Source organism: Anomaloglossus baeobatrachus, chromosome 10 (genome assembly GCF_048569485.1).
Source record: "Anomaloglossus baeobatrachus isolate aAnoBae1 chromosome 10, aAnoBae1.hap1, whole genome shotgun sequence".
Classification (NCBI taxonomy): domain Eukaryota; kingdom Metazoa; phylum Chordata; class Amphibia; order Anura; family Aromobatidae; genus Anomaloglossus; species Anomaloglossus baeobatrachus.
In genome coordinates this window covers 4202804-4227775 of record NC_134362.1, presented here as the reverse complement: position 1 = coordinate 4227775, position 24972 = coordinate 4202804, and the positions used below count along the sequence as shown (strand labels likewise).

General features: G+C 49.2%; 1 protein-coding gene and 1 long non-coding RNA gene across 10 annotated transcripts in view; one reads left to right on the top strand and one right to left on the bottom strand.

Moving 5' to 3' along the window:
* SOX6 (SRY-box transcription factor 6) overlaps window positions 1–24972 on the bottom strand; it is an 853991-nt gene that overhangs the window by 790531 nt on the left and 38488 nt on the right. For 4 of the 9 annotated variants that reach the window (XR_012727417.1, XM_075326975.1, XM_075326974.1 and 1 more), the window contains exon 1: window positions 14318–14617. The exons of 1 other annotated variant lie outside the window; for it this stretch is intronic. The gene's annotated coding sequence lies outside the window, so the exon portion shown is untranslated. Of the gene's footprint in view, window positions 1–10669; window positions 10757–11079; window positions 11463–14317; window positions 14619–24972 lie in introns of those variants that run through there. 4 more of the 9 variants (XM_075326980.1, XM_075326977.1, XM_075326976.1 and 1 more) reach the window with 4 other exon arrangements.
* Window positions 10755–24972, top strand: part of LOC142255389 (uncharacterized) — a 31659-nt gene continuing 17441 nt past the window's right edge. The window contains exons 1-2 of the long non-coding RNA XR_012727418.1: window positions 10755–11467; window positions 18959–19308. This is a non-coding gene — a long non-coding RNA (uncharacterized LOC142255389). The remainder of the gene's footprint in view (window positions 11468–18958; window positions 19309–24972) is intronic.

Sequence of the window (24972 nt, the reverse complement as noted above, 5' to 3'; positions counted from 1 at the left end):
TAAATGCTACAGTTCGTGCTCTACTGTTATGGTTAAAATGTTAACGTTATTGGGCCCCCACCAGATTTTCTGCCCAGGGGCCCCCACCAACCTTAATCCGGCCCTGCTTTTTCCACACACAAAAAAAACCCCACGTAAAAAGTGCAACCCATGAACAAGCCCTGAATCATTTAGGAGTCGCTGCAGAGCAGGGCCTGGATATCGTGCAAGGCTCACACCAAAACGCAACGCATGCCGACATTTATAGGAGATTCCATCATTTCTGACACTTACAATGGCGGCAGGGAAGGAGTTAAGAGTTCTCCGCAGCTGGAAGAGATGACAATAGTGGAGGAGACAACACCGCTTTTATTAACAAGGCCTAATAGAGCAGGCAGCCGTGGCCTCGGGCAGAACATTGCTGCTGATCCTTGTTTTTCTATTATAACATGCTTCCAGGAACGTGTAATAAACTTCTACAAGAGCCATAAATGCTTCAGATGAGCGGCCACCAGCACCGCACCGGCTGACAATGCACAAGCACCGCACCGGCTGACAATACACCAGCACCGCACCGGCTGACAATACACCAGCACCGCACCGGCTGACAATGCACCAGCACCGCCTGACAATGCACCAGCACCGCACCGGCTGACAATACACCAGCACCGCACCGGCTGACAATACACAAGCACCACACCGGCTGACAATACACCAGCACCGGCTGACAATGCACCAGCACCGCACCGGCTGACAATGCACAAGCACCGCACCGGCTGACAATACACCAGCACCGGCTGACAATGCACCAGCACCGCACCGGCTGACAATACACCAGCACCGCACCGGCTGACAATACACCAGCACCGCACCGGCTGACAATGCACCAGCACCGCACCGGCTGACAATGCACCAGCACCGCACCGGCTGACAATGCACCAGCACCGCACCGGCTGACAATGCACAAGCACCGCACCGGCTGACAATGCACAAGCACCGCACCGGCTGACAATACACCAGCACCGCACCGGCTGACAATACACCAGCACCGCACCGGCTGACAATGCACCAGCACCGCACCGGCTGACAATGCACAAGCACCGCACCGGCTGACAATGCACCAGCACCGCACCGGCTGACAATGCACAAGCACCGCACCGGCTGACAATACACCAGCACCGCACCGGCTGACAATACACCAGCACCGCACCGGCTGACAATGCACCAGCACCGCACCGGCTGACAATGCACCAGCACCGCACCGGCTGACAATGCACAAGCACCGCACCGGCTGACAATGCACAAGCACCGCACCGGCTGACAATGCACAAGCACCCCACCGGCTGACAATGCACAAGCACCGCACCGGCTCACAATACACCAGCACCGCACCGGCTCACAATACACCAGCACCGCACCGGCTCACAATACACCAGCACCGCACCGGCTCACAATACACCAGCACCGCACCGGCTCACAATACACCAGCACCGCACCGGCTCACAATACACCAGCACCGCACCGGCTCACAATACACAAGCACCGCACCGGCTGACAATACACAAGCACCGCACCGGCTGACAATACACAAGCACCGCACCGGCTGACAATACACAAGCACCGCACCGGCTCACAATACACAAGCACCGCACCGGCTCACAATACACAAGCACCGCACCGGCTGACAATACACAAGCACCGCACCGGCTGACAATACACAAGCACCGCACCGGCTGACAATACACCAGCACCGCACCGGCTGACAATACACCAGCACCGCACCGGCTGACAATACACCAGCACCGCACCGGCTGACAATACACAAGCACCGCACCGGCTGACAATGCACCAGCACCGCACCGGCTGACAATGCACCAGCACCGCACCGGCTGACAATGCACAAGCACCGCACCGGCTGACAATGCACAAGCACCCCACCGGCTGACAATGCACAAGCACCGCACCGGCTCACAATACACCAGCACCGCACCGGCTCACAATACACCAGCACCGCACCGGCTCACAATACACCAGCACCGCACCGGCTCACAATACACCAGCACCGCACCGGCTCACAATACACCAGCACCGCACCGGCTCACAATACACAAGCACCGCACCGGCTGACAATACACAAGCACCGCACCGGCTGACAATACACAAGCACCGCACCGGCTGACAATACACAAGCACCGCACCGGCTCACAATACACAAGCACCGCACCGGCTCACAATACACAAGCACCGCACCGGCTGACAATACACAAGCACCGCACCGGCTGACAATACACAAGCACCGCACCGGCTGACAATACACCAGCACCGCACCGGCTGACAATACACCAGCACCGCACCGGCTGACAATACACCAGCACCGCACCGGCTGACAATACACAAGCACCGCACCGGCTGACAATGCACCAGCACCGCACCGGCTGACAATGCACCAGCACCGCACCGGCTGACAATGCACCAGCACCGCACCGGCTGACAATGCACAAGCACCGCACCGGCTGACAATGCACAAGCACCCCACCGGCTGACAATGCACAAGCACCGCACCGGCTCACAATACACCAGCACCGCACCGGCTCACAATACACCAGCACCGCACCGGCTCACAATACACCAGCACCGCACCGGCTCACAATACACCAGCACCGCACCGGCTCACAATACACAAGCACCGCACCGGCTGACAATACACAATGAGAACCACTGCTGCACACAGATGGGAGCTGGGGAATCTGCATGGCATACAGATGGCACAGGATTCCATGTGATCACCACGACCTACAGATCACCTGGACACGTTGACATTTGCAGATATTAAACTGTCCCAATGAAATCTAAAAACTTTACAAAGGCAGAAAAACTTTATCTATTGTATCCCAGGAAACAGATTGCAAGTCAATGGGTTTTTTCTACATCTATCCATCTGATAAATTCCAGTTTTCCATCATCCAATTTTTAACAGCTGCCATCTTTTCTAGTCACGTCTCTCATACTTCCACTCAGCACTCATGTTTCCTCTGGGCTCCAGTGTTTCCTCATCCCTCTCCTCCCTCTGGGCTCCAGTGTCTCCTCATCCCTCTCCTCCCTCTGGGCTCCAGTGTTTCCTCATCCTTCTCCTCCCTCTGGGCTCCAGTGTTTCCTCATCCCTCTCCTCCCTCTGGGCTCCAGTGTTTCCTCATCCCTCTCCTCCCTCTGGGCTCCAGTGTTTCCTCATCCTTCTCCTCCCTCTGGGCTCCAGTGTTTCCTCATCCCTCTCCTCCCTCTGGGCTCCAGTGTCTCCTCATCCCTCTCCTCCCTCTGGGCTCCAGTGTTTCCTCATCCTTCTCCTCCCTCTGGGCTCCAGTGTTTCCTCATCCCTCTCCTCCCTCTGGGCTCCAGTGTTTCCTCATCCCTCTCCTCCCTCTGGGCTCCAGTGTTTCCTCATCCTTCTCCTCCCTCTGGGCTCCAGTGTTTCCTCATCCCTCTCCTCCCTCTGGGCTCCAGTGTTTCCTCATCCTTCTCCTCCCTCTGGGCTCCAGTGTTTCCTCATCCCTCTCCTCCCTCTGGGCTCCAGTGTTTCCTCATCCTTCTCCTCCCTCTGGGCTCCAGTGTTTCCTCATCCTTCTCCTCCCTCTGGGCTCCAGTGTTTCCTCATCCCTCTCCTCCCTCTGGGTTCCAGTGTCTCCTCATCCCTCTCCTCCCTCTGGGCTCCAGTGTCTCCTCATCCCTCTCCTCCATCTGGGCTCCAGTGTTTCCTCATCCCTCTCCTCCCTCTGGGTTCCAGTATCTCCTCATCCCTCTCCTCCCTCTGGGCTCCAGTGTCACCTCATCCCTCTCCTCCCTCTGGGCTCCAGTGTTTCCTCATCCCTCTCCTCCCTCTGGGCTCCAGTGTTTCCTCATCCCTCTCCTCCCTCTGGGCTCCCGTGTTTCCTCATCCCTCTCCTCCCTCTGGGCTTCAGTGTTTCCTCATCCTTCTCCTCCCTCTGGGCTAAAATGTTTCCTCATCCTTCTCTCTCTGGGTTGCATTGTTTCCTCATCCCTCTTCTCTCTCTGGGCTCCAGTGTTTCCTCATCCTTCTCCTCCCTTTGGGCTCCATTGTTTCCTCATCCTTCTACTCCCTCTGGGCTCCATTGTTTCCTAAGGCTACTTTCACACATCCGGTTTGAGCACTGCGGCTCAATCCGGCTGTGCAAGCTATGCAACGGATGCGGCGAAAACACCGCATCCTTTGCATAAGTTTTTACATGCGGCCCGTCCGTTTTTTCCCGGTTGCGGCATGCTACTGAGCATGCGCAGTGGAAGAAACCGCATGCGGCGGCCGGATGCGTTTTTTCCGCATCGTGCCGCATCCGGCGTCCATAGGCATGCATTGAAAAATGCGCCGCAGCGGCCGGATGCGGCGCGATGCGTTTTTTTTTGCCGGAGCAAAAAACGTTGCAGGCAACGTTTCATCCGGCCGCGGCATCGGCTAAATCTGCCGCATGCGGCAAAAACCGGACCGACCGCAAGCCCATGCGGCACAATACGGCACTAATGTAAGTCTATGCAAAAAAACCCGCAACCGGCGGAAAAAAAAACGGTTGCGGGTTTTCTGCAGAGTGCCTTATTGTGCCGCAGAGCAAATACCGGATGTGTGAAAGTAGCCTAATCCTTCTGCCCCCTCTGGGCTCCATTGTTTCCTCATCCTTCTCCTTCCTCTGGACCCCTTGTCCTTCTCTTTACTTTTCCCTCATGTTTCTTTATCTGTTATTCTCTCATTTTGTTTACTCTTCCTATTCTGTCACTTCATTCTTCTACTTTATTGGTTTTTATCATCCATGTTTTCCCTTTGTTTTAGCATCTCTTCCTAAATGTTTTTCATCCATGATTGTGGGTCTCTCATCAGGTGAAACATCCCATCCTTCTGTCTAAATCTCTTCCTTAAGTTGCTGATGAACAGTTAGGCTATGTGCGCACTAGAGCTTTTTACCCGCGGATTTACCGCGGAAATTTCTTGAGAAATGTCTGCAATCTTTGTGCAGACATTTCCCAGCAAATTCTATGGGAAAAAAAATAGCTGTGCGCACTGGTGCGGATTTTTCTCAAGAAATTTCCGCGAGAAGAATTTCTCGAGAAACTTTCTTGAGAAAATGAACATGTCCATTATTTCCGCAGGTACCCTGCGGATTTCGGCAATACAGCCTGCAGAAATCCGCAGGGAACCACCCGCGGGAAAATCGCGGCAATTCCGCGGCTATTCCGCGGCTAATCCGCGTCAAATCCGCATGCGGATTTGGTGCGGATTTTTTCCGGAGGTCCGGAAATCTTTCACTCCCAGAAGTTTCTCGAGAAATTTTCTTGAGAAACTTCACATTTCTAGTGCGCACATAGCCTTACATTTCCATCATATCCTTCTCACCCACTCTCACTAATCATGCTCCATCTGTAATCATCTTACTCATCTCTCTGTCTTCTTCCTGCTTTCTTACGTGTTCCAGTATTCCATCCTCTGTCATCTCATCCCTCGCTCTTCGGTTTGCTTCTTTCTTTATTTTACGACTTTGACTGCACTGCCATTATCTATTGGTCTGATTGTCCTCTCCAAAAGTGAATTTTTACATCTCTGTTCCATCGTCTTGTTCCTTTTCGCTCTCATTCGCAGTATTTTAAAGAGTTAATGCCGTCTTTATGCTACAGCAAAAAAAATTAAAGTGCAGTTATCGTCTTATATTTCTGAGGCTGTTTTTTTAACTCGTCTTGTCTGTTTCATTGTCTTTAGCTACTTCCTTTTCCCATCTTTGTACTTCTTCAGATGGATTCTTATTTCCTAGATCCAGCTCTGCTCCACGTCATCCTCTTCTCTATTGCTATTTTGTACACCCAACTTAATGTGCATCTACTCCATTGTGCTATTTTCTTGCTCTGCCTCTTCAGTGGCTTCATACTGCTTTTTTCTGAATCACTCTTTCCTATAACATCTCTGCTCCTTCATCAACATCATCTTATTTTTTTCTCAAACACTCCTTATAATCATCTTGCCAATTCATCATTTTTTTACATTGTTCCTTCCTTTAACCATTTGTTTCCTCTGTTCCATCATCCTATTTTCCTCTGCAACGCTCCTTCTTATATCAGTCTCTGCTCCCTTAACCACTTCATTCATTGATGGCGCATTTAGACCGGCCGATAACAGCCTGTTAACGAGTGCCCATAGACTGTATACAAGACGACTGGCGCTCACTTACTGGCCTGGTTACATTGGCTGATAAATCAAGGTGCACCGAAAGACAATCGATCCAGAGTAAACGTGCTGATTGCCGATTATGCCAGCATAAAAATAATCACTCAGCAGCAACACATTGCCCGATGCCAGCCGGTGATGTGCTACCGATACCATGATGCCGTATGGTGATATAATGAACATGTTAATGATCCCTCTGTTACGATCAGTAATTTGCGGCCTCTGTAAAGACTCCAGTAAATGAACACCATTGACTTGTGTACAGTAGATCGGCCATCTGAGGTGGGCACAAGATAATCGTTAATATGAAGTTCTGACCCTGAACAGCTTCAGGTTCTCCAATATTTACACAGGGTGATGTGATCTGTATATTGATGATTTGTGCAGAATAAACGAATCAATCACCCAACAAATGGGCATTTTACTGGATCGTCCGGGGATCACTGGCACGGTTACATGGGTTAATATTCGTGAAAGATTTGTGATTGTTGAATTGTCTAAATGCTCTTATATTTTTCTCTCCATCTCTTCTTCCTAAACCATGTTCTCTGCTCCACTGTAAAATGTTCCTTCCTCTAACCAGCTCTGCTCCGTCATCTACTCCATCATCCTATTGTCATTTCTGCATTGCTACTTCCATCTTGCTCCACCATCTGCTCCATCGTAACATTAACATCTCACCTCCATCGTCTTATTTTTTGCTTTAATACTTTAGCTATTACCAGCTCTGCTCCTTCATCTACTCTATCATCCTAATAAATTTTCTCCTTCGCTTCTTCCATCTCAATTCCTTTATCTCCTCCTTTTTACCATTATTTTCTATCACTTTTTTCTGTCGCTTCTTTCTATGTCCATCTTTTTCTGTCGCTTCTTTCTATGTCCATCTTTTTCTGTCGCTTCTTTCTATGTCCATCTTTTTCTGTCGCTTCTTTCTATGTCCATCTTTTTCTGTCGCTTCTTTCTATGTCCATCTTTTTCTGTCGCTTCTTTCTATATCCATTTTATTCTGTCGCTTCTTTCTATGTCCATCTTTTTCTGTCGCTTCTTTCTATGTCCATCTTTTTCTGTCGCTTCTTTCTATGTCCATCTTTTTCTGTCGCTTCTTTCTATGTCCATCTTTTTCTGTCGGTTCTTTCTATATCCATCTTTTTCTGTCGCTTCTTTCTATATCCATCTTTTTCTGTCGCTTCTTTCTATGTCCATTTTTTTCTGTCGCTTCTTTCTATGTCCATCTTTTTCTGTCGCTTCTTTCTATGTCCATCTTTTTCTGTCGCTTCTTTCTATGTCCATCTTTTTCTGTCGCTTCTTTCTATGTCCATCTTTTTCTGTCGCTTCTTTCTATGTCCATCTTTTTCTGTCGCTTCTTTCTATGTCCATCTTTTTCTGTCGCTTCTTTCTATGTCCATCTTTTTCTGTCGCTTCTTTCTATGTCCATCTTTTTCTGTCGCTTCTTTCTATGTCCATCTTTTTCTGTCGCTTCTTTCTATGTCCATCTTTTTCTGTCGCTTCTTTCTATGTCCATCTTTTTCTGTCGCTTCTTTCTATGTCCATCTTTTTCTGTCGCTTCTTTCTATATCCATCTTTTTCTGTCGCTTCTTTCTATGTCCATCTTTTTCTGTCGCTTCTTTCTATGTCCATTTTTTTCTGTCGCTTCTTTCTATGTCCATCTTTTTCTGTCGCTTCTTTCTATGTCCATCTTTTTCTGTCGCTTCTTTCTATGTCCATCTTTTTCTGTCGCTTCTTTCTATGTCCATCTTTTTCTGTCGCTTCTTTCTATGTCCATCTTTTTCTGTCGCTTCTTTCTATGTCCATCTTTTTCTGTCGCTTCTTTCTATGTCCATCTTTTTCTGTCGCTTCTTTCTATGTCCATCTTTTTCTGTCGCTTCTTTCTATATCCATTTTATTCTGTCGCTTCTTTCTATAGCCATTTTATTCTGTCGCTTCTTTCTATATCCATTTTATTCTGTCACTTCTTTCTATATCCATTTTATTCTGTCGCTTCTTTCTATATCCATTTTTTTCTGTCACTTCTTTCTATATCCATTTTTTTCTGACGCTTCTTTCAATTATTTTTTTCTGTCGCTTATTTCTATATCCATCTTTTTCTGTAACGTCTTTCTATATCCATTTTTTCCTGTTCCTCCTTTCGATATCCATTTCTTCCTGTTGCTTCTTTCTATTATTTTTGTCTGTTCGCTTCTTTCTATATCCATTTTTCTGTTGCTTCTTTCTATATCCTTTTTTTCCTGTCGCTTCTTTCTATATTAAATTTTTTCTGTTGTTTATTTCGATATCCATCTTTCTCTATCGCTTCTTTCTATTATCATTTTTCTCTGTCGCTTCTTTGTATTATTATTTTTCTCTGTCGCTTCTTTCTATTATCATTTTTCTCTGTCACTTCATTCTATGACCATCGCTGATCCTTCATTGCTTTACTTTCCTCATTAGGATTTTTTTCTGTTCTCATTCCCTTTTCTTTCTATTTCCCAGCACATATCTCAGCGATTCCTTATTTTGCCTTTTCCGCTTTCTTCCTCTCATTCCTGAACTTTCAATATCTGTCTATTTTAATTCTCTCCTCCTTGCATTTAGATATCATTTCCTTCTATATTACCTCCTCCGTGCCTCCTTGGCAGGCACGTTGCTTTCTTTCCATCTCTTAATGTCTCCTGAAATTCTACTTTGCTATTTTCATCTGTTTATTTTGTCATTAGGAAACATTGAGAAAATATAATTTATTATCTCAATCTTGCCCCTTCATTTATGGGCAGTAACTCTTTTCACCTACCTGATGTGTAGCACCGGTCCCTGCATCCACCTCCAGCCAGTGGTACATTACATGATTATTAATATTAGATACATATAGCTCCTGTATATACCGAGACTCATACTACAATTACATACTTTGGAGATACTTATATATGAAAATAAATACATAGGTGTTGGGAATGAGAAATATATATATATATATATATTATATATATATATATATATATATATATATATCCGCAGATTTGTATCATACTGTTATTACACATTTACTGCACATGTTATATCAGAATATTTATTATATTATTGTTATAAATTTGCACTATTACAAGTACTGTAGCAAATGGATAAGTCAGAAGCACAATTTCTATGCAATTTGCAGAATTTTCCCGTGCACAAGTTTATCACCTGCATTTTATGTCTGACAATCTACAGATAAACCTGTAATACGTTTTTTTATTTTTATGAATTACACACAGATTTCGTTGTTTCTAAAATACAGCTTATATCTACACTGCCTGGAGCCAAACATCCGAAAACCAAGCAGCCGAGAGACACAGAAGGGGTGTAGAGCGGAGACACGAGCGCCTGATCCACAACTGCAGCGTTGTCAACGGCGTGCGATCTGTACGGATACGGCATTGGCATTCCTTCTACCGCAAGAAGATGCCAAATAATGGTTTACCCCGGCACACACTTGTTAACCCCCTCCCCGCTGGCAGCGGCTCCCTGTACAACAGAACGGAGCAATGTTTAACAGGGTATTTGTTTCTAACACAAATCTCTCCTGAGCAGCCGAGGGCACATCTGTCCTCCCCGGGAGATTTCGGAGGAGATTAGAATATTCCTTGGCTGTAGAATTAATAGACGCCACTTTACTGCAGGTGACGGGACGACAGCGATGTTAAGAAGCTGTTGACCCCATCATTTTATGTGCAATATTTGTTAACACGTTCTCTGCCTTGTGCTGAAGGTTGTGGAAGAGTTAATGACACGGCACAGGCGGATGATTTCCTTGGAAGGCGCATTAAAGGCAGCAGTCGGTGGCGGCGGCACACATGGGATATGACATACCTACATATGTAAAGTTCTTTGTGCTAATCTGATTTTAAAAGGTTTTCCTACCGAGCCAAGAATTGCTGCAGATATTCCCTAACGCTAGATCTACATTTTGTGTTTTTATTAATCAAAGTCTTGTCAAATTTGAAGAAAAGTGTCTCGCTCTCTGTCATCAAAGTGAGCGCCTTCCACCTCAAAACCCAGAAAGTTCAACAGCTCCAAGAAAGCAGGACGGAAACAAGAGCAACAAAGCACCGCTAGCGTGCATGCGAATATAAAATAATAACACAAGGGCGAGGAGCACAGCGGCCCCGGCCTCCACACAACTCAATAGCTGTTATTTTCATGGGACACAAATAAAACCGCTCTGTCTGTGCTCTCCGTCTTCTCAGGGACTTGAGTTTTTCTGCTCTCCCCCCACCACAGCTAACAAAAAAGAATCTTTGTGTTCGTGCCCGACCCTCCTCTGTCTATTCTAAATTTGACTCCGCAGTTTAAGTAGTTGAAGCGGCTAATTCTGAATCCGGCTATTGAGACAGGACACACAGAAGTAGATCCCAGTTTAGCAATGGATACAATTCGCTGAATTGGCAGTCTAATTTTACATGTGGCATTTTAAAGCCCCTTACAAACCCAGTGCCACCTTACCTTATGAGGGAACTTCCAGTTCAGCAACTGGTGAAAACAAAATACCATTAGTGGATCAGCTTCACCCTACACGAGTCCAGGCCAACAGATTCCTCTACACACAAGAATGCAATGGAAGTTAGAAAGTTGTGTATAGAGGAGCGCTGGCGGCACAATGCCCGGCTCTGTCACCATCTGCGCATCACAAAGAGATCGCAGCTCCACCGGCCTCTGAACATCTCAATACCACCAATCAGCAATTCTATTAGAACATCGTTGAGCGACGGCTCACTCCAAACCTCAATGTAGCAGGTTCATCAAACACCACGGGGCCGCCAAAATTACAGGAAAAAAACGATTTAATAATACAGCCTATGAGAGAACCTGAGCAAGAGAACGGAGAGTCGGCGGCCGGCAATGACGGCTCTCACCTCTTATCGCCACAAGACAGGATGTGCTGGCCTTTTATCTGCTCACTTCTCAGGGAGTGCGTGCAGGAACCACCCCGAGGAATGTATTAATCTGTGACCCCCAGGCTGACAGTCACAACAGTCTTCTGTCCTCCATTGTCCTCAGAGAACCGGGCCCAGAACAAATTATCAGCGGGCCCCGCATTGTCCCATCTGACCTGTCAGATCCAACCAGAAGCAAAAACAAAACCAAAACGGAGTGCAAATCAGAAAAAAAAAGAAAACCTCAGTGCCGAGCGGCGGATCGCTGACAGCACGCGGCAGATAAAATGCAGAAGTTTATTTCCAGATAATTCCTCTCACACCTTTCCCTGCGGCAGCAGAGCTGGAACTAAACAGCGCAGAGGAGGTGGGTGACCTCCGCTCGTCAGCACGGCCGTATCCGAGAGTCAGAAAGATCTCCCGAATATTCACTCCTTATAGTCATCAGCCTCCGCCGCCCCGACCACCCGAGAAACACTGGAAACAACGCAGCGCTCCCAAAGAGCCACCATCAGCGCCGCCGCGCAAATATGGGGACGATTACTGCACGTGTACATATACATATATATATACATACGGGGTATAGGAGCATCTACTACATATATAGGGACAATTACTGCATGTGTGTGTGTATATATATATATATATACGGGGTATAGGAGCATTTACCACATATAGAGGGATGATTACTGCACATGCATACATATATACACGGGGTATAGGAGTATTTACTACATATATAGGGATGATTACTGCACGCATTTATTACATCTATAGGGACGATTAGTGCACACATATATATATATATATATATATATATATATATATATATATATATGGGGTATAGGAGCATTTACTACATCTGTAGGGACGATTAGTACACATGTATATATATATATATATATATATATATATATATATATATATATATATATATATATATATATATATATACGGGGTATAGGAGCATTCACTACATCTATAGGAACGATTAGTGCACATGTATATCTATTTATATATATTTATATATATATACGTGGTATAGGAGCATTTACTTCATCTATAGGGAAGATAAGTGCACATGTATATATATATATATATATATATATATATATATATATATATATTCACAGGGTACAGGAGCATTTACTACAGCTATAGGGATGATTAGTGCACATGTGTATACATACAGGGTATAGGAGAATGTACTACGTAGATAGGGACAATTACTGCACACGTGCATATATATGTATATATATATATATATATATACATATATATACATATATATATACGGGGTATAGGAGCATCTACTACATATATAGGGACAATTACTGCATATGTATATATATATATATATATATATATATATATATATATATATATATATATATATATATATATATACACAGGGTATAGGAAAATGTACTACATATCTAGGGACAATTACAGCACATGTATATATATATACGGGGTATAGGAGCATTTACGACATATATAGGGACAATTACTGCATGTGTAACACTGGAAACGACACAGCGCTCCCAACGAGCCACCATCAGCGCCGCCACGCAAATATGGGGATGATTACTGCACGTGTACATATATATATATACACGGCGTATAGCAGCATTTACTACATATATAGGGACGATTACTACACATATATATATATATACACGGGGTATAGGAGCGTGTACTACATATATAGGGCCGAGTACTACACGTGTATATATATATACGGGGTATAGGAGCATTTACTACATATATAGGGACGATTACTGCACATGTATATATATACGAGGTATAGGAGCATTTACTACTGCTATAGTTACGATTACTGCACATGTATATATATACGGGGTTTAGGATCGTGTACTACATATATAGGTGTATATAGATATTCAGGGCACACACATATACAGGACATACATATACAGGGCACACATATACACGACATACATACATATACAGGACATACATACATATACAGGGCACACACATATAGAGGGCACACATACACAGGACACACACATACAGGCATACATATACAGGGCACACACACATATACAGGGCACACATATACAGGGCACACATATACAGGACATACAGATATAGGGCATACAGATAGACACACGTATACAGGGCACACATATACAGGACATACATATACAGGGCACATATATACAGGGCACACATATACAGGACATACATATACAGGGCACATATATACAGGGCACGCATATACAGGACACGCATATACAGGGCACGCATATACAGGGCACACATATACAGGACATACATATACAGGACATACATATACAGGGCATACAGATATAGGGCATACAGATATAGGGCATACAGATAGACACACATATACAGGGCACACATATACAGGGCACACATATACAGGGCACACATATACAGGGCACATATATACAGGGCACACATATACAGGACATACATATACAGGGCACATATATACAGGGCACGCATATACAGGACACGCATATACAGGGCACACATATACAGGGCACACATATACAGGGCACACATATACAGGGCACACATATACAGGGCACACATATACAGGGCACACATATACAGGACATACATATACAGGACATACATATACAGGGCATACAGATATAGGGCATACAGATATAGGGCATACAGATATAGGGCATACAGATATAGGGCATACAGATAGACACACATATACAGGGCACACATATACAGGGCACACATATACAGGGCACATATATACAGGGCACACATATACAGGACATACATATACAGGGCACATATATACAGGGCACGCATATACAGGACACGCATATACAGGGCACGCATATACAGGGCACATATATACAGGGCACACATATACAGGACATACATATACAGGGCACACATATACAGGGCACACATATACAGGGCACACATATACAGGACACACATATACAGGGCACGCATATACAGGGCACGGATATACAGGGCACGCATATACAGGGCACGGATATACAGGGCACGGATATACAGGGCACACATATACAGGGCACGCATATACAGGGCACACATATACAGGGCACGCATATACAGGGCACGGATATACAGGGCACGGATATACAGTACATACATATACAGGGCACACATATACAGGGCACGGATATACAGGGCACACATATACAGGCCACACATACTGACGAGCTCCACTCACTGCGCACAGTCCCGGCTCCGCTCCGCGCACGGTCCCGGCTCCGCTCCGCGCACGGTCCCGGCTCCGCACACAGCCGCTGGCCGCTCGGCCTCCGCACCTTAAGGCTGCAGCATTCCTGGACGCTCAGGTTCCATCACCACCCGCGGCAGCACAGGGAGGCAGAGCTCCTGGGGCTCAGTGCGGCTCCTGCGCCATCCCGGGGGCCCCCGCCGCTCCGGAGCTCTGACACGGAGACTTGCGCTGGGCTTTTATCATGACAAGTTGAGCTGCGGATGAGGCTGAAAGTTTCCGCAGAACTTTATCCCGCGGCTTCTGTGTGCGGAGATAACGGCGCGGCGCTGCGCTCTGCCGCCTCCCTGTGGCCACAGCGCGGCCTGCAGCCCAGAGCGCTGCGTTACGGCGGAGCGGGACCTACCTGTTACAGGGAAGGCGGCCGGAGTGCCGGTGACGAGGTCTCCGCGGCCCGGGCCCTGTCTCCCGTGACCCCTCTGTGGGATGCACGCTCTGTTTTTTCCCCACAGAATTATAACCCCTTCATTATTGAAGGGGGAGGAATGCACTAGTCTGACAATAACCCTTCACACGCAGGAACAAACGTCACAAGTCTGGGTCCAGTATATAAGGAGACCCCCAATCCTTCACAGGCATCTGAGGTAAAAACATGGGGTGACACAGGGATCTGAGGTAATGACATGGGGTGACAGGGATCTGACGTAATGACATGGGGTGACACAGGGATCTGAGGTAATGACATGGGGTGACAGGCATCTGAGGTAAAAACATGGGGTGACACAGGGATCTGAGGTAATAACATGGGGCGACAGGGATCTGAGGTAATAACATGGGGCGACAGGGATCTGAGATTATAACATGGGGCGACAGGGATCTGAGGTAATGACATGGGGCGACAGGGATCTGAGGTAATAACATGGGGCAACAGGGATCTGAGGTAATAACATGGGGCGACACAGGGATCTGAGATTATAACATGGGGCGACAGGGATCTGAGGTAATAACATGGGGCGACAGGGATCTGAGGTAATAACATGGGGCGACACAGGGATCTGAGATTATAACATGGGGCAACAGGGATCTGAGGTAATAACATGGGGCGACACAGGCATCTGAGGTAATAACATGGGGCGACAGGGATCTGAGGTAATAACATGGGGCAACACAGGCATCTGAGGTAATAACATGGGGCGACAGGGATCTGAGGTAATAACATGGGGCAACACAGGCATCTGAGGTAATAACATGGGGCGACAGGGATCTGAGGTAATGACATGGGGCGACAGGAATCTGAGGTAATAACATGGGGCGACAGGGATCTGAGGTAATAACATGGGGCGACAGGGATCTGAGGTAATGACATGGGGCGACAGGGATCTGAGGTAATGACATGGCGCGACAGGGATCTGAGGTAATAACATGGGGCGACAGGGATCTGAGGTAATGACATGGGGCGACAGGGATCTGAGGTAATGACATGGGGCAACAGGGATCTGAGGTAATAACATGGGGCGACAGGGATCTGAGGTAATAACATGGGGCAACAGGGATCTGAGGTAATAACATGGGGCAACAGGGATCTGAGGTAATAACATGGGGCGACAGGGATCTGAGGTAATAACATGGGGCGACAGGGATCTGAGGTAATGACATGGGGCGACAGGGATCTGAGGTAATGACATGGGGCGACACAGGCATCTGAGGTAATGACATGGCGCGACAGGGATCTGAGGTAATAACATGGGGCGACACAGGGATCTGAGATTATAACATGGGGCGACACAGGCATCTGAGGTAATAACATGGGGCGACACAGGCATCTGAGGTAATAACATGGGGCGACACAGGCATCTGAGGTAATAACATGGGGCGACAGGGATCTGAGGTAATAACATGGGGCAACAGGGATCTGAGGTAATAACATGGGGCGACAGGGATCTGAGGTAATAACATGGGGCGACAGGGATCTGAGGTAATGACATGGGGCGACAGGGATCTGAGGTAATGACATGGGGCGACACAGGCATCTGAGGTAATGACATGGCGCGACAGGGATCTGAGGTAATAACATGGGGCGACACAGGGATCTGAGATTATAACATGGGGCGACACAGGCATCTGAGGTAATAACATGGGGCGACACAGGCATCTGAGGTAATAACATGGGGCAACACAGGCATCTGAGGTAATAACATGGGGCAACACAGGCATCTGAGGTAATAACATGGGGCAACACAGGCATCTGAGGTAATAACATGGGGCGACAGGGATCTGAGGTAATAACATGGGGCAACACAGGCATCTGAGGTAATAACATGGGGCGACAGGGATCTGAGGTAATAACATGGGGCAACAGGGATCTGAGGTAATAACATGGGGCGACACAGGCATCTGAGGTAATAACATGGGGCGACAGGGATCTGAGGTAATAACATGGGGCGACAGGGATCTGAGGTAATGACATGGGGCGACAGGGATCTGAGGTAATGACATGGGGCGACACAGGCATCTGAGGTAATGACATGGGGCGACAGGGATCTGAGGTAATAACATGGGGCGACACAGGGATCTGAGGTAATAACATGGGGCGACAGGGATCTGAGGTAATAACATGGGGTGACAGGGATCTGAGGTAATGACATGGGGCGACACAGGCATCTGAGGTAATGACATGGCGCGACAGGGATCTGAGGTAATAACATGGGGCGACACAGGGATCTGAGATTATAACATGGGGCGACAGGGATCTGAGGTAATAACATGGGGCAACAGGGATCTGAGGTAATAACATGGGGCGACACAGGCATCTGAGGTAATAACATGGGGCGACAGGGATCTGAGGTAATAACATGGGGCGACAGGCATCTGAGGTAATAACATGGGGCGACAGGGATCTGAGGTAATAACATGGGGCGACACAGGCATCTGAGGTAATAACATGGGGCAACACAGGCATCTGAGGTAATAACATGGGGCAACACAGGCATCTGAGGTAATAACATGGGGCGACACAGGCATCTGAGGTAATAACATGGGGCAACACAGGCATCTGAGGTAATAACATGGGGCAACACAGGCATCTGAGGTAATAACATGGGGCAACACAGGCATCTGAGGTAATAACATGGGGCGACAGGGATCTGAGGTAATAACATGGGGCAACACAGGCATCTGAGGTAATAACATGGGGCGACAGGGATCTGAGGTAATAACATGGGGCAACACAGGCATCTGAGGTAATAACATGGGGCGACAGGGATCTGAGGTAATAACATGGGGCGACAGGGATCTGAGGTAATAACATGGGGCGACAGGGATCTGAGGTAATAACATGGGGCGACAGGGATCTGAGGTAATGACATGGGGCGACAGGGATCTGAGGTAATGACATGGCGCGACAGGGATCTGAGGTAATGACATGGGGCGACAGGGATCTGAGGTAATGACATGGGGCGACAGGGATCTGAGGTAATGACATGGGGCGACAGGGATCTGAGGTAATGACATGGGGCGACAGGGATCTGAGGTAATGACATGGCGCGACAGGGATCTGAGGTAATGACATGGGGCGACAGGGATCTGAGGTAATGACATGGGGCGACAGGGATCTGAGGTAATGACATGGGGCAACAGGGATCTGAGGTAATAACATGGGGCGACAGGGATCTGAGGTAATAACATGGGGCAACAGGGATCTGAGGTAATAACATGGGGCAACAGGGATCTGAGGTAATAACATGGGGCGACAGGGATCTGAGGTAATAACATGGGGCGACAGGGATCTGAGGTAATAACATGGGGCGACAGGGATCTGAGGTAATGACATGGGGCGACAGGGATCTGAGGTAATGACATGGGGCGACACAGGCATCTGAGGTAATGACATGGCGCGACAGGGATCTGAGGTAATAACATGGGGCGACACAGGCATCTGAGGTAATAACATGGGGCAACACAGGCATCTGAGGTAATAACATGGGGCGACAGGGATCTGAGGTAATAACATGGGGCAACACAGGCATCTGAGGTAATAACATGGGGCGACAGGGATCTGAGGTAATAACATGGGGCAACACAGGGATCTGAGGTAATAACATGGGGCAACACAGGCATCTGAGGTAATAACATGGGGCAACACAGGCATCTGAGGTAATAACATGGGGCGACACAGGCATCTGAGGTAATGACATGGGGCGACAGGGATCTGAGGTAATAACATGGGGCGACAGGGATCTGTCACGCTCCCCGGGTCCTCACCCCCGTTCCCCGGCTCACCTGCCACGCTCTCCGCTCCCCAGTCACCGGATTCCGTCCGTCCCAGGGCTCCGGGCCCCCGATCCCGGCGCCCGACAGCTTCCCTGGACCTGGCCGGCTCCCCTGCGTCCTCCTCGCAGCCTCCTTCCCTGGCTTCTGGCACCCGGGCGGCGCGCATGCGCATTAGGGCGCGCGCGCGGTCACTGACCCTTTCTTAAAGGGCCAGCGTCCATTAACAGGAAATGAGGTTGCACAGGTACAGGGTATTTAAGGGGTCATTGTCCAAGGGGGCGGGGCCTGATCTTCGTGTTCCCTGAGCTAGGAGTCAGGTCTCCTGGTGTTACTGTGCTCGTACTCACCTATCTCTCTTTGTAGAGCCGTGCCTGCTTCGCCATCCAGTCTGCCGTATCCTGAAACCCGAACGCTGTCCATCTGCCATCCTGACAGTCCGCACCACCTCGGATCCCTGCGGTGACCCGTCTTCTTGCTCCCAAGGTTCCGGACCCCGCCTGACATCATCTCGGCTTCCGAACCTGAGCTGCGTCACCCGGACTACCACCCGTAACTCCGTAGTCCCAGGGACTTCTCCGCTATACCTGTGTGCAAGGACTGCTCTGCTGTTTCTAGTGCTCCAGCTGCCGGACTCTTTGCTACCATCTAGGAGTTCGGTCCAGTGGATCCACCTCCTGGGCCTGCCCGTACACCTGGCCGTGACAGGATCTGAGGTAATGACATGGGGCGACAGGGATCTGAGGTAATGACATGGGGCAACAGGGATCTGAGGTAATAACATGGGGCGACAGGGATCTGAGGTAATAACATGGGGCAACAGGGATCTGAGGTAATAACATGGGGCAACAGGGATCTGAGGTAATAACATGGGGCGACAGGGATCTGAGGTAATAACATGGGGCGACAGGGATCTGAGGTAATGACATGGGGCGACACAGGCATCTGAGGTAATGACATGGCGCGACAGGGATCTGAGGTAATAACATGGGGCGACACAGGGATCTGAGATTATAACATGGGGCGACACAGGCATCTGAGGTAATAACATGGGGCGACACAGGCATCTGAGGTAATAACATGGGGCAACACAGGCATCTGAGGTAATAACATGGGGCAACACAGGCATCTGAGGTAATAACATGGGGCAACACAGGCATCTGAGGTAATAACATGGGGCGACAGGGATCTGAGGTAATAACATGGGGCAACACAGGCATCTGAGGTAATAACATGGGGCGACAGGGATCTGAGGTAATACCATGGGGCAACAGGGATCTGAGGTAATAACATGGGGCGACACAGGCATCTGAGGTAATAACATGGGGCGACAGGGATCTGAGGTAATAACATGGGGCGACAGGGATCTGAGGTAATGACATGGGGCGACAGGGATCTGAGGTAATGACATGGGGCGACACAGGCATCTGAGGTAATGACATGGGGCGACAGGGATCTGAGGTAATAACATGGGGCGACACAGGGATCTGAGGTAATAACATGGGGCGACAGGGATCTGAGGTAATAACATGGGGCGACAGGGATCTGAGGTAATGACATGGGGCGACACAGGCATCTGAGGTAATGACATGGCGCGACAGGGATCTGAGGTAATAACATGGGGCGACACAGGGATCTGAGATTATAACATGGGGCGACAGGGATCTGAGGTAATAACATGGGGCAACAGGGATCTGAGGTAATAACATGGGGCGACACAGGCATCTGAGGTAATAACATGGGGCGACAGGGATCTGAGGTAATAACATGGGGCAACACAGGCATCTGAGGTAATAACATGGGGCGACAGGGATCTGAGGTAATAACATGGGGCGACAGGGATCTGAGGTAATAACATGGGGCGACAGGGATCTGAGGTAATAACATGGGGCGACAGGGATCTGAGGTAATGACATGGGGCGACAGGGATCTGAGGTAATGACATGGCGCGACAGGGATCTGAGGTAATGACATGGGGCGACAGGGATCTGAGGTAATGACATGGGGCGACAGGGATCTGAGGTAATGACATGGGGCGACAGGGATCTGAGGTAATGACATGGGGCGACAGGGATCTGAGGTAATGACATGGGGCGACAGGGATCTGAGGTAATGACATGGCGCGACAGGGATCTGAGGTAATGACATGGGGCGACAGGGATCTGAGGTAATGACATGGGGCGACAGGGATCTGAGGTAATGACATGGGGCAACAGGGATCTGAGGTAATAACATGGGGCGACAGGGATCTGAGGTAATAACATGGGGCAACAGGGATCTGAGGTAATAACATGGGGCAACAGGGATCTGAGGTAATAACATGGGGCGACAGGGATCTGAGGTAATAACATGGGGCGACAGGGATCTGAGGTAATGACATGGGGCGACAGGGATCTGAGGTAATGACATGGGGCGACACAGGCATCTGAGGTAATGACATGGCGCGACAGGGATCTGAGGTAATAACATGGGGCGACACAGGCATCTGAGGTAATAACATGGGGCAACACAGGCATCTGAGGTAATAACATGGGGCGACAGGGATCTGAGGTAATAACATGGGGCAACAGGGATCTGAGGTAATAACATGGGGCGACACAGGCATCTGAGGTAATAACATGGGGCGACAGGGATCTGAGGTAATAACATGGGGCGACAGGGATCTGAGGTAATGACATGGGGCGACAGGGATCTGAGGTAATGACATGGGGCGACACAGGCATCTGAGGTAATGACATGGGGCGACAGGGATCTGAGGTAATAACATGGGGCGACACAGGGATCTGAGGTAATAACATGGGGCGACAGGGATCTGAGGTAATAACATGGGGCGACAGGGATCTGAGGTAATGACATGGGGCGACACAGGCATCTGAGGTAATGACATGGCGCGACAGGGATCTGAGGTAATAACATGGGGCGACACAGGGATCTGAGATTATAACATGGGGCGACAGGGATCTGAGGTAATAACATGGGGCAACAGGGATCTGAGGTAATAACATGGGGCGACACAGGCATCTGAGGTAATAACATGGGGCGACAGGGATCTGAGGTAATAACATGGGGCAACACAGGCATCTGAGGTAATAACATGGGGCGACAGGGATCTGAGGTAATAACATGGGGCGACAGGGATCTGAGGTAATAACATGGGGCGACAGGGATCTGAGGTAATAACATGGGGCGACAGGGATCTGAGGTAATGACATGGGGCGACAGGGATCTGAGGTAATGACATGGCGCGACAGGGATCTGAGGTAATGACATGGGGCGACAGGGATCTGAGGTAATGACATGGGGCGACAGGGATCTGAGGTAATGACATGGGGCGACAGGGATCTGAGGTAATGACATGGGGCGACAGGGATCTGAGGTAATGACATGGCGCGACAGGGATCTGAGGTAATGACATGGGGCGACAGGGATCTGAGGTAATGACATGGGGCGACAGGGATCTGAGGTAATGACATGGGGCGACAGGGATCTGAGGTAATGACATGGGGCGACAGGGATCTGAGGTAATGACATGGGGCGACAGGGATCTGAGGTAATGACATGGCGCGACAGGGATCTGAGGTAATGACATGGGGCGACAGGGATCTGAGGTAATGACATGGGGCGACAGGGATCTGAGGTAATGACATGGGGCAACAGGGATCTGAGGTAATAACATGGGGCGACAGGGATCTGAGGTAATAACATGGGGCAACAGGGATCTGAGGTAATAACATGGGGCAACAGGGATCTGAGGTAATAACATGGGGCGACAGGGATCTGAGGTAATAACATGGGGCGACAGGGATCTGAGGTAATGACATGGGGCGACAGGGATCTGAGGTAATGACATGGGGCGACACAGGCATCTGAGGTAATGACATGGCGCGACAGGGATCTGAGGTAATAACATGGGGCGACACAGGCATCTGAGGTAATAACATGGGGCAACACAGGCATCTGAGGTAATAACATGGGGCGACAGGGATCTGAGGTAATAACATGGGGCAACAGGGATCTGAGGTAATAACATGGGGCGACACAGGCATCTGAGGTAATAACATGGGGCGACAGGGATCTGAGGTAATAACATGGGGCGACAGGGATCTGAGGTAATGACATGGGGCGACAGGGATCTGAGGTAATGACATGGGGCGACACAGGCATCTGAGGTAATGACATGGGGCGACAGGGATCTGAGGTAATAACATGGGGCGACACAGGGATCTGAGGTAATAACATGGGGCGACAGGGATCTGAGGTAATAACATGGGGCGACAGGGATCTGAGGTAATGACATGGGGCGACACAGGCATCTGAGGTAATGACATGGCGCGACAGGGATCTGAGGTAATAACATGGGGCGACACAGGGATCTGAGATTATAACATGGGGCGACAGGGATCTGAGGTAATAACATGGGGCAACAGGGATCTGAGGTAATAACATGGGGCGACACAGGCATCTGAGGTAATAACATGGGGCGACAGGGATCTGAGGTAATAACATGGGGCAACACAGGCATCTGAGGTAATAACATGGGGCGACAGGGATCTGAGGTAATAACATGGGGCGACAGGGATCTGAGGTAATAACATGGGGCGACAGGGATCTGAGGTAATAACATGGGGCGACAGGGATCTGAGGTAATGACATGGGGCGACAGGGATCTGAGGTAATGACATGGCGCGACAGGGATCTGAGGTAATGACATGGGGCGACAGGGATCTGAGGTAATGACATGGGGCGACAGGGATCTGAGGTAATGACATGGGGCGACAGGGATCTGAGGTAATGACATGGGGCGACAGGGATCTGAGGTAATGACATGGCGCGACAGGGATCTGAGGTAATGACATGGGGCGACAGGGATCTGAGGTAATGACATGGGGCGACAGGGATCTGAGGTAATGACATGGGGCAACAGGGATCTGAGGTAATAACATGGGGCGACAGGGATCTGAGGTAATAACATGGGGCAACAGGGATCTGAGGTAATAACATGGGGCAACAGGGATCTGAGGTAATAACATGGGGCGACAGGGATCTGAGGTAATAACATGGGGCGACAGGGATCTGAGGTAATGACATGGGGCGACAGGGATCTGAGGTAATGACATGGGGCGACACAGGCATCTGAGGTAATGACATGGCGCGACAGGGATCTGAGGTAATAACATGGGGCGACACAGGCATCTGAGGTAATAACATGGGGCAACACAGGCATCTGAGGTAATAACATGGGGCGACAGGGATCTGAGGTAATAACATGGGGCAACACAGGCATCTGAGGTAATAACATGGGGCGACAGGGATCTGAGGTAATAACATGGGGCAACACAGGGATCTGAGGTAATAACATGGGGCAACACAGGCATCTGAGGTAATAACATGGGGCGACACAGGCATCTGAGGTAATGACATGGGGCGACAGGGATCTGAGGTAATGATGTGACGCCCTAGGCAAGCCAGGGGTCACAGGTCATCACACCACCACACCCTACACCCCAGTTAGGAACACCAAAGCTAATCAAAATCCTTGTTGCCTTCCTCCAGGAGCTGGTGTCCACACCAGGGGGTGGGCCAGGCGGTTGGCTCCGCCCACCAAGGAGTTCACAGCCCTGGAGGCGGGAGGAACCAGGCAGTTTTAGCCCAGGCAGGGCTTGAGTGAGGAGTAAACAAGTAGAATAGTGAAGGAAGCGAAGTGGTAGAGGAGCAAAGGAGAAAACTGGAGTAAAGGAGTAAAAGTGACAGTATGAAAGCCTGAAGCTGGTCCGGGTGTGTGCCCCGGACTGAGACAGCAAGGTCAGCAGACGGCGGTGATTGTCTGGAGGGGTGACTGCTCGGAGGTTCCTGGAAGGACCGCGGACGGGTGGTGACCCGCCGGTCTGGAGCAGTGTACAAAGAACAGTCAGCACCAGGGCAGGGGCCTCTCGGACCCCGGCAAGGCTAGGAGTCGCCACAATTTGCCAAATCCGTCAGTGAAGGGGACGTCTGTCTCCCAACAACCAAGTCCCGATTGAAGGCAACAGCCCAACCATTAGAGCAGAGACACCGCCAGGGCACTAGTTTCTGAGGGCCAGCGCCTGCGGGCAAAGAGTAGAGCTCCTCCGGTCCAGCTTGAAGCCGGGGAGCGGGTTACCGGTGGGAACCCATCGCAACCATCAACAACTTAGGTGCAGGAAAAGGCACATCACCGTCACTTACTGGGGAAAGCAAGTGCAGCCGTCCGTGGGAACCGTCTTTCCAGCCGTGTGTTTTACCGAGAACTGTGTCAACGTCTCAGGCTGAGTGAGTACCACAGTGCCGCAAGGCACAGCGCTGCCCCCACGTCCCTGCGCCCACCAAGCCCTGCATCTCCCACCTCATCACTGGGCCCCGGG